The following is an 8,988-nucleotide window of genomic DNA, read 5'->3' as shown; positions in this document are numbered from 1 at the left end:
CACCATTCAGTTAAGGAATTCTGCAAATAGAATTGAACTAATCAATATCAAACCCAAAGAAGATCTAACTTCTTGAGCCATTATTTAGACAATTATTTAGCCAATGTTTTCACTTAATGATAAAAGATTTTTCATGTCTCTCTGAGTAGGAAAAGGTGAATGTTTTCTGTTTTCTGCATGATCTTTTATTTGGACAACAAAGATTTCTGTGACAAACTTTCTCTCTTCTTGTATCGCTGAAGGCCTATCTGTATGGGAGGGCTGGAACAGAGGTGGCATTCAACAGGTTCAGATCAGTTCTGTAGAACCGGTAGCAGAAATTTTGAGTAGTTTGGAGAACCGGCAAATACCACCTCTAACTGGCCCCGCCCCCATCTGTTCTCTGCATCCTGAGTCCCAGCTGATTGGCTGGGTCTTCTTTTGTTGCCCTGCACAGGACAACGGAGCTGGAAAGCAGGTTAGTGAGGTGGGAGGGTATGGGATTTTGCAGTAACCTTCCCCCAGTAGTGGGGAGGGAATGGAGATTTTACAGTACCCTTTCCCTGCCACGCTCACTAAGCCACACCCACCAAGCCACACCACACCTACAAAGCCATGCCCACAGAACTAGTAGTAAAAAGAATTGAATCCCACCACTGGGCTGAAATATGTACTGTGGATAAGAACTGCCACACAATTGAAACTCCTCATCTAAATGGGCATCTCCCTTGGCATTTGCATAGGGTTGGCACAAAAGTTGAGGTTATGTACTATATGCACATTTCTATACATGGCTGCAATTGGGTTCTTTTTGTTCCCTCTTATCATACATGCTAAGGGAAAATGTGTCCTTCCTTCCTTCTTTCCTTCCTTCCTCCCTTCCCTCCCTTCCTCCATCCCTCTCTCCCTTCCTCTCCTTCCTCCCTTCTTTCCCTTCAGGAAAAATGCTAGAAGAAGAGTATTCTAAGAAAGGATATAGAAGGGACCATGTTATTTTCTTTTCCTTAGTACATTTTGGTCATAAAAGTCAATTTACAAAGATAACAGATAACAGATAATCAGAGTTGGAAGGGATCTTGTAGGTCATCTAGTCCAAACCCCTGCCCAAGCGGGAGACCCTACACCATTTCAGTCAAATGGCAGTCCAATCTCTTCTTTAAAGTCTCAAGTGATGGTGCTCCCACAACTTCCAAAGGCAAGCTGTTCCATCGGTTGATTGTTCTCACTGTCAGAAAGTTTCTCCTTATTTCCAGGTTAAATCTCTCCTTGTTCAGTTTCCATCCATTATTCCTTGTCTGGTCTACAGGCGCTTTAGAAAATAGCTTGACCCCTTCCTCCCTGTGGCAGCCCCTCAAATATTGGAAGACCATTACATGTCTCCCCTGGTCCTTCTCTTTACTAGACTAGCCAAGCCCAGTTCCTGCAACCGTTCATTGTATGTTTTAGCCTTCAGTCCCCTAATCATCCTGGTTGCTCTTCTCTGTACTTTTTCTAGAGTTTCAACATCTTTTTTATAATGTGGTGAACAAAACTGGATGCAATACTCTAGGTGTGGTCTTACTAAGGCTTTATAGAGTGCTATTAGTACCTCACTTGATCTCGATTGTATCCCTCTGTTAATGCAATTTAGGATTGCATTAGCTTTTTTTGGCTGCTGCTGCACACTGCTGGCTCATATTTAGCTGGTTGTCCACTAAGACTCCAAGATCTCTCTCACAGTTACTGCTATTGAGCCTGGTTTCACCCAGTCTATATGTGTACTTTTGGTTTTTCCTGCCTAACTGTAGGACTTTACTTTTCTCTACACTGTATTTCATTTTGTTAGATACAGCTCAGTGTTCTAGTCTTTCAAGATCCATCTGGATCTTGAGCCTATCTTAGCTGTTTGGTTTTTTTGTAGGTACTTTGTATCCATGAAAGAAAATTGATGTTATGCTTGCCCTACTCATGCCATGCAATACACTTGCTTTGCAAGCGGTTGCTCTTGGAAGCAACTTCATTAAGTAGTTCAGAATGTGGCAATGTAGGCAGTGTCAGACATGCCTTCATATGCCTATGTGATACCCTTCCTCCACCAGTAGAACTGGTTACCAGTTTGCTTATACATGTGATTTAACGGGCTGATTGTGACATATAAACATTACATGGCATAGGTCCTAGGTATTTGAGAGACCACCTATTGAGAAAATACAAAACAGAAAGTTAAACAAAATTAAAAATATAAAAGAAAAAGTGCAGGGGGAAAAAGATATTAGAAAAACAAGTGAATTCTAATTGTCTATACAGCAGTTCCAAACAAGCTTATTGTCTTTCCCTTCTTTAACATATGATATATACTTCCTGTATTAACACTTTTTAATTAATGAATAAAACATAACACATTTTATTTAATTGATTTCAGCAAAAGTCCATAAAGGATTTTTCAATCATTTATTAAAATACTTTTTGTTTACCCCTGATCAAATAGGTCTATTTTGTATTCTTTTCGCACAGTTAAATTTTGTATTCTTTCCTCACATTAAACAAGAGGAAAACCTTCTTTTTTTTCTTCAAAATTTTATTAATTTTCAATAAACAAACATACACAAACAAAACACAAAACATGAAAACATAAAAACATAAAAAAATTGAAAAATAAAATAAAAACTGAATCCACCAATTATCACAGTAAACAAGAGGAAAACCTTCTATGCACCAATTCCACCCACACTTTCTACAATTTTGTAAACAACAAACTAAAAGACTCAAGGTCCATCCCACCCCTGAAAGGACCTAATGGTAAAGACTGCAACGATGACTAAAGCCAACCTCTTTAACACATTCTTTGGCTCAGTATTTGTAAACAGCAATGGATCATGCCCAGTATTTCCTAGTCGAACCACAGACAACTACAATGATCTAATACATATCGATTTTACAGAAGACAACGTTGAAAAAGCACTACACAATCTAAAACCATCTCTATCTATTGGACTGGATGGAATATGTGCCTACTTCTTAAAAAGGCTATCTACTGCCATAGCAGAGCCTCTAGGCATAATCTTTGAAATATCTTTCAGGGCCAGCTCCTTGCCAAACCTATGGTCACAAGCCACGGTCATCCCCATCTTAAAAAAGGGATATCCCACCCTAGTTGAAAATTACAGACCAATCTCTTTATGCTGCGTCACCTGTAAAGTCATGGAATCAATTATTAACCAATACATCATCTGCCACTTAGAAACAAACAATCTACTCTCTAATAAACAATTTGGTTTCATTAAAAAACTATCCTGTAATCTGCAACTCTTACACTGCAAAAACATATGGACTACACAACTCGATCAGGGCAAAGCAATAGGCACAATCTACATACACTTCTGTAAAGCCTTTGATTCAGTGGTACACAACAAACTACTACTAAAACTAACATCTTAGGGTATCTCTGGACACCTGCATAACTGGATAGAAGCATTCCTGTCAAACAGACAACAAATGATCAAAATTGGGAGCGTTCTATCAAATCCTGTACTTGTCAACAGTGGTGTCCCCCAAGGCAGTGTTCTAGGACCAACTCTTTTCATACTCCACATAAATGACCTCTGTGATCATATCAAGAGCAACTGCGTTCTCTTCGCTGATGATGTAAAGCTATTCAACACCACAGACAATACTACTACCCTTCAAAAAGACCTTGACTATGTATCAGAATGGTCAAACAAATGGTAACTTCTGAATAGTCAAGACCTTGTTGATGATCCAAACTCTGTCAAGGATCTTGGAGTACTCATCTCTAATGACCTAAGTGCTAGAGCCCACTGTAACTACATAGCCAAAAAGACGTTAACAGTTGTTAACCTAATCTTATGTAGCTTTTTCTCTGGTAATATTACACTACTAACTAGAGCATACAAAACATTTGCTAGACCAATACTCGAATACAGCTCATCAGTCTGGAACCCACATTACGTATCTGATATTAACACAGTTGAGAAAGTCCAGAAATATTTCACAAGAAGAGTTCTCCACTCCTCTACTCGTTGTAGAATACCTTATGCCACCAGACTTGAAATTCTGGATGTAGAAAACCTAGAACTACGCCGCCTTCGGTCCAATCTAAGTATAGTATATAAAATCATACATTGCAATGTCCTACCTGTCAATGAATGTTTCAGCTTCAACCATAACAACACAAGAGCAAACAATAGATACAAACTGAAGGTTAATCACACCAAACTTGATTGCAGGAAATACGACTTCAGCAACAGAGTGGTCAATGTCTGGAATACTCTAACTGACTCTGTGGTTTTTTCCCGAAACCCCCAAAACTTTAACCTTAGACTGTCTTCTATTGACCTCACCCCTTTCCTAAGAGGGGGGCGTGCTTAAACGCACCAACCTGCCTACTGTCCCTGTCCTATTGTTTCTTTTATTTTTATTTTTCTTATATGTATCCATGTATTCATAACTATGTTTTTACCGTGTTTCTCATAAAATAAGGCCGGGTCTTATATTTTTTTGAGCCCCGAAAAAACGGCTAGGCTGTCTTTTCGGTGGTGACTTAATTCCCCCTCTTGCATCCTCATCTAGAGTGCCCCGCGGGCAGCCTTGCCACCAGCCACTCCTAACGGGTGATCATGGCGAAGCGCAGAGAGCTCCCTACTCCCACCAAACACCTTTGCTGCAGACCCAAGACCTTTGGCACCCGCCGCTGTTGCTTTCCCTTCTGCCCATTCCACCACCACGTTTTGAGCTGCCGCTTCTGTGTTTGGAGTGCCGCCGCCATTTGGAGCAGCGCCATCATGTTTGGAGCTGCCGCTTCCGTGTTTGGAGTGCCGCTGCCATTTGGAGCACCGCCGTCATGTTTGGAGCTGCCACTTCTGCATTTGGAGCTGCCCCCGTGTTTGGAGTGGCGGCGGCGCTCCAAATGGTGGTGGTGCTCCAAACAGCGGCAGTGTTCCAAACGCGGAAGCAGCAGCTCCAAACGCGGCGGCAGCTCCAAATGCGGACATGGCAACTCCAAACAGCGGCAGTGCTTCAAACAGCGATGGGGTTCCAAATGCGGAAGCGGCAGCTCCAAACGCAGCAGCAGCTCCAAATGCGGAAGCGGCAGCTCCAAACAGCAGCAGTGCTCCAAACAGCGGCAGCGCTCCAAACATGGAAGCGGCAGCTCCAAATGCAGCGGCAGCTCCAAATGCAGAAGCGGCAGCTCCAAACGGCAGCGGTGCTCCAAACAGCAGTGGTCCTCCAAATGTGGAAGTGGCAGCTCCAAATGCGGTGGCGGCATGGGCAGAAGGGAAATCAACAGCGGCGGGCGCTGAAGGTCTTGGGTCTGCCGCAAAGGTGCTTGGCAGGAGTAGGGAACTCTCCACGCTCTGCCATGATCGCCCATTAGGAGCAGCTGGTGGCAAGGAATTGCTGCCCGCGGGGCGCTCCTAAGGGCAAGTCCCCCCGCCCTTCCCCCCATTTTGCATGTTTTAAAAGGCCTAATTTTGGGGGGAAGGGCTTAATTTCATTTTATGCCTAGAAAACATGCTGGGTCTTCCTATTGCGGGAGGTCGTATTGTTGGAGAAACATGGTATTATTTTGTAAGCAATTGACAAAAATAAATAAATAAATAAAATAAAGATGGTTTAAGAAACCAGGTATTACAATTTGACTTATAATTCTGCTTAAAATATGCAATAAATAGGAGTACTGCTAAGTTCATATCCTTTTCATTCAGCTTAATAGCATTTATATTTCCTCAAAAGCCCACTGAGGGTTGAATAATTTTGGAAAATCTGAATAAATAATTAAACATTGTTTTTAATTAGAAAATTTAAAAAAATAATTGAATAAACAATTAGAAAATTTAGAAAATTTTACATCCATTAACAAAAATATGTTCTTGAAACAGTCTGTTCAGGATATTCAGATACTAGTAAATTTCTATTTTTAAAATATTTTATAGAGTTGAAAATCATCAGGGAACACATGAGACTTACTTGGGTAGCTTATCAAGATTTTGTTCCATCTCAACTAATTTTGGCAAAACATATGCGTGCTTGTTAATCATAGGCTTTATATCTATCATTGTTTTGTAAGGCCTCTTCAGATCCATCACGTGTACATTTCCCAAAATGGGTATGGCCCTGGGCCCTGGAGGGAGATTGGGAGAGCTGTTATTCTTGGAACTTCCATTTTTCAAAAGGAACATAATTGCAAGAATAAATAGTAATACAATTAAAATTGGTCCAATACAATCCATTTCTTTTTAGTAAGCAGTTTTCACTAAAAACTAAGATGAATTTTGTAAACTAAAATGATTCTGTCATGTATTTCAAAGCAAGGTATTAGGCATAGCCCAGCTATCCTTTCTACTGAAATATCAGATGCTCTGTTTAATACAGGACTTCTAACCTTTGCCCTCAGTTCTGTTTCCTCCCCAGGAATGTGATTTGTCCCTGCACGTTATATACATATGCATAGGATCTATGAAAGTTTTGCAAAACTGGTTTCACATATTTGTCCTGCCCAACAAACTAGCTTTTATGATAATTATATATAATTCATTATAATTATAGGATTCAGGATGAATTGTGAAAGTTTCATGCCTGTAAACAAAAACTAACAGAACAAATATTTTACTATTTACTTCAGGAACAAATCTTGTACTATTTAGTTAAGGACAGCCATATAAATATGATAAACAAATAAATGGAATTAAACTGATCAATACTGGGGCCAAAGAATAACAGAGATGTGTCAGCTTGGTCACTATAAAGGTTTGGTCCACTGGATCATCACACCTCCTATTTCCTTTTGCTATGTCTCTTTCTTTTCTTGCATCCTGTCAGAATGTTTTTGCTGGTATTTAGTATATATGTTTGGAGAAGATTTACTTCCCTGAGGTATATATGACTTGTTTCCTTGGCTTGGGTGGTGTGCAAGTAGTTGAATCCAACTGAGGGCAGGAGAAGTCAATCAAGATTGTTATGGGCAGGGGTGTGATTCAACCAGTATAACAACTGGTTTGGTAAGCACATGCTTCGCACACACGCATGTGTGTGCTCCACATTTAAAAAAGCTAATACTTACCTTCAACTGCAGCTGAAGAAAACAGTTGAGGCACAGCAAACCGCTCTGCTGCGTGAATCAGCTGTGCTCTAACAAAAAGACATAAAGCACAGGAAAGAGCAGAGGCAGGTGGGTGGGCCCATGCTCATCAGAGCGAACCTGTTTGGAGCCGGCTGATCATCGTAACAAGGGGTTTGCCCGAACCAGTCTGAACCGGGAGAATTCCACCCCTGGTTATGGGCAGTGGGAAAAATGGGGGGAAATGGAGCATAGCCCACTCATGGGCATAGCTGGAGTATTGGTTTAGACTTGTTTGATCATTCTCAAAATTGTCTGAACCAAGTTATTGTTTCTTTGGAAGCTCTTGGGTATAGCTGCTGCTGTTAGACACCTTGCGTTTGAAGTAAGATCTTTGTTATTCATGATTTATTGATGGATAGGATGGATGATCTGACATGTATGACCAAGACAACCAAATAATTGGGTGTGCAACTTCTGCTTGAAACTTAGCTATAGAGATCAGTTGGAATTGAGTTGCTAGGAGAATCTAAGTCTAGCATTCTTACTTTCCATTAATTCTTTGCTCTGGTCAGATAATGATATGTTGTTTGGCTGCCTATCCCCAGTGGAAGTAGGATATATTTACTTGCTCCATTCCAATACACCTTTAGAATTCCTGAAGGAGCTGAAGGTTCATCCTAGAAAGCTGATACGTAGTTTGCCGGTGTTTCTTGTCACTGATTGGAATGGTCATGTACAATGGTGGCATTCAAATAATTTAACAACCGGTTCTCTGCCTTAATGATTTCTTCCAACAACCAGTTCACCAAACTGCTCACAAAGTTAACAACCAGTTCTCTTGAAGTGGTGCGAACTGGCTGAATCCCACCACTGGTCATGTAACAAAGGTCTTGATTGGATTGCTCCAATGTCACTTGTGATTGTGCATCAATCCCAAGGGTCTCTCTGGTAGATGAAATGCCAGAAGAGACCACCAGAGAGATATTGGAGTTTTAGCTTTGTTGTCATTGATTCTCCAGAATTTTTTAAATAAACCACCCAGAATCGTGATAATTGGGGTGGCATGAAACATTTATGAATATATAAGCAGATTGGGAATCACTGTGCTTTGTAATTTTTCTCAGCTCTTGAGTATGACACACAACTGCAAAGCAATCGATTTCTTCAAATTTGTTGCATGTAAGACATGTAAGACCAACAACACTAGACTTAACAACTGCCTCAATCTCATCTTCTGCAATAGTTTGAATTCAATTTATGGAATACAAATTAAAGAACCCTTTTCCAACAGTGACCACAACATGGTTGACTTTTGTCTCAACATACGTCCACACAAAAATCATCACAACGATGAAATCCCCAATTATAACTTCAAAAAAGGCAACTATGATCTTATAAACAACGATCTCTCATCCCTTGATTGGCAATTTCTATTCTCTGGATGCAATACTGTAGAAGACCATTACAACATACAGTATTTTTACTTGAAGTCAAAAGAGTAATCAAACTATATGTACCATTAACAACTCCCAAAACCAGAAAAAAAAATTACCCAAAACAATAAGGAAGCTTCAATCCAAAAAGAAATCACTCTGGCAGAAAAACAAATCTGGTCACGTTGCCAACTTCAAAAGCCGATACAAAAATTTATGCCACCAGATAAAAACTGAATGCACCCATTATTACAGTAAACAAGAAGAAAACCTTCTATGCACCAATTCCACCTGTGCTTTCTACAATTTTGTAAACAACAAACTAAAAGACTCAAGGTCCATCCCACCCAGGAAAGGACCTAATGGTAAAGACTGCAATGATGATACTATTAAAGCCAACCTCTTTAACATATTCTTTGGCTCAGTATTTGTAAACAGCAATGGATCATGCCCAGTATTTCCTAGTCGAACCACAGACAACTACAATGATCTAATACACATCGATTTTACAGAAGA

Source organism: Notechis scutatus, chromosome 1, assembly GCF_049901735.1.
Source record: "Notechis scutatus isolate UNSWTSFEM ecotype Mainland chromosome 1, rNotScu1.2, whole genome shotgun sequence".
Taxonomy (NCBI): domain Eukaryota; kingdom Metazoa; phylum Chordata; class Lepidosauria; order Squamata; family Elapidae; genus Notechis; species Notechis scutatus.
Note: the sequence above shows the minus strand (reverse complement) of the source record.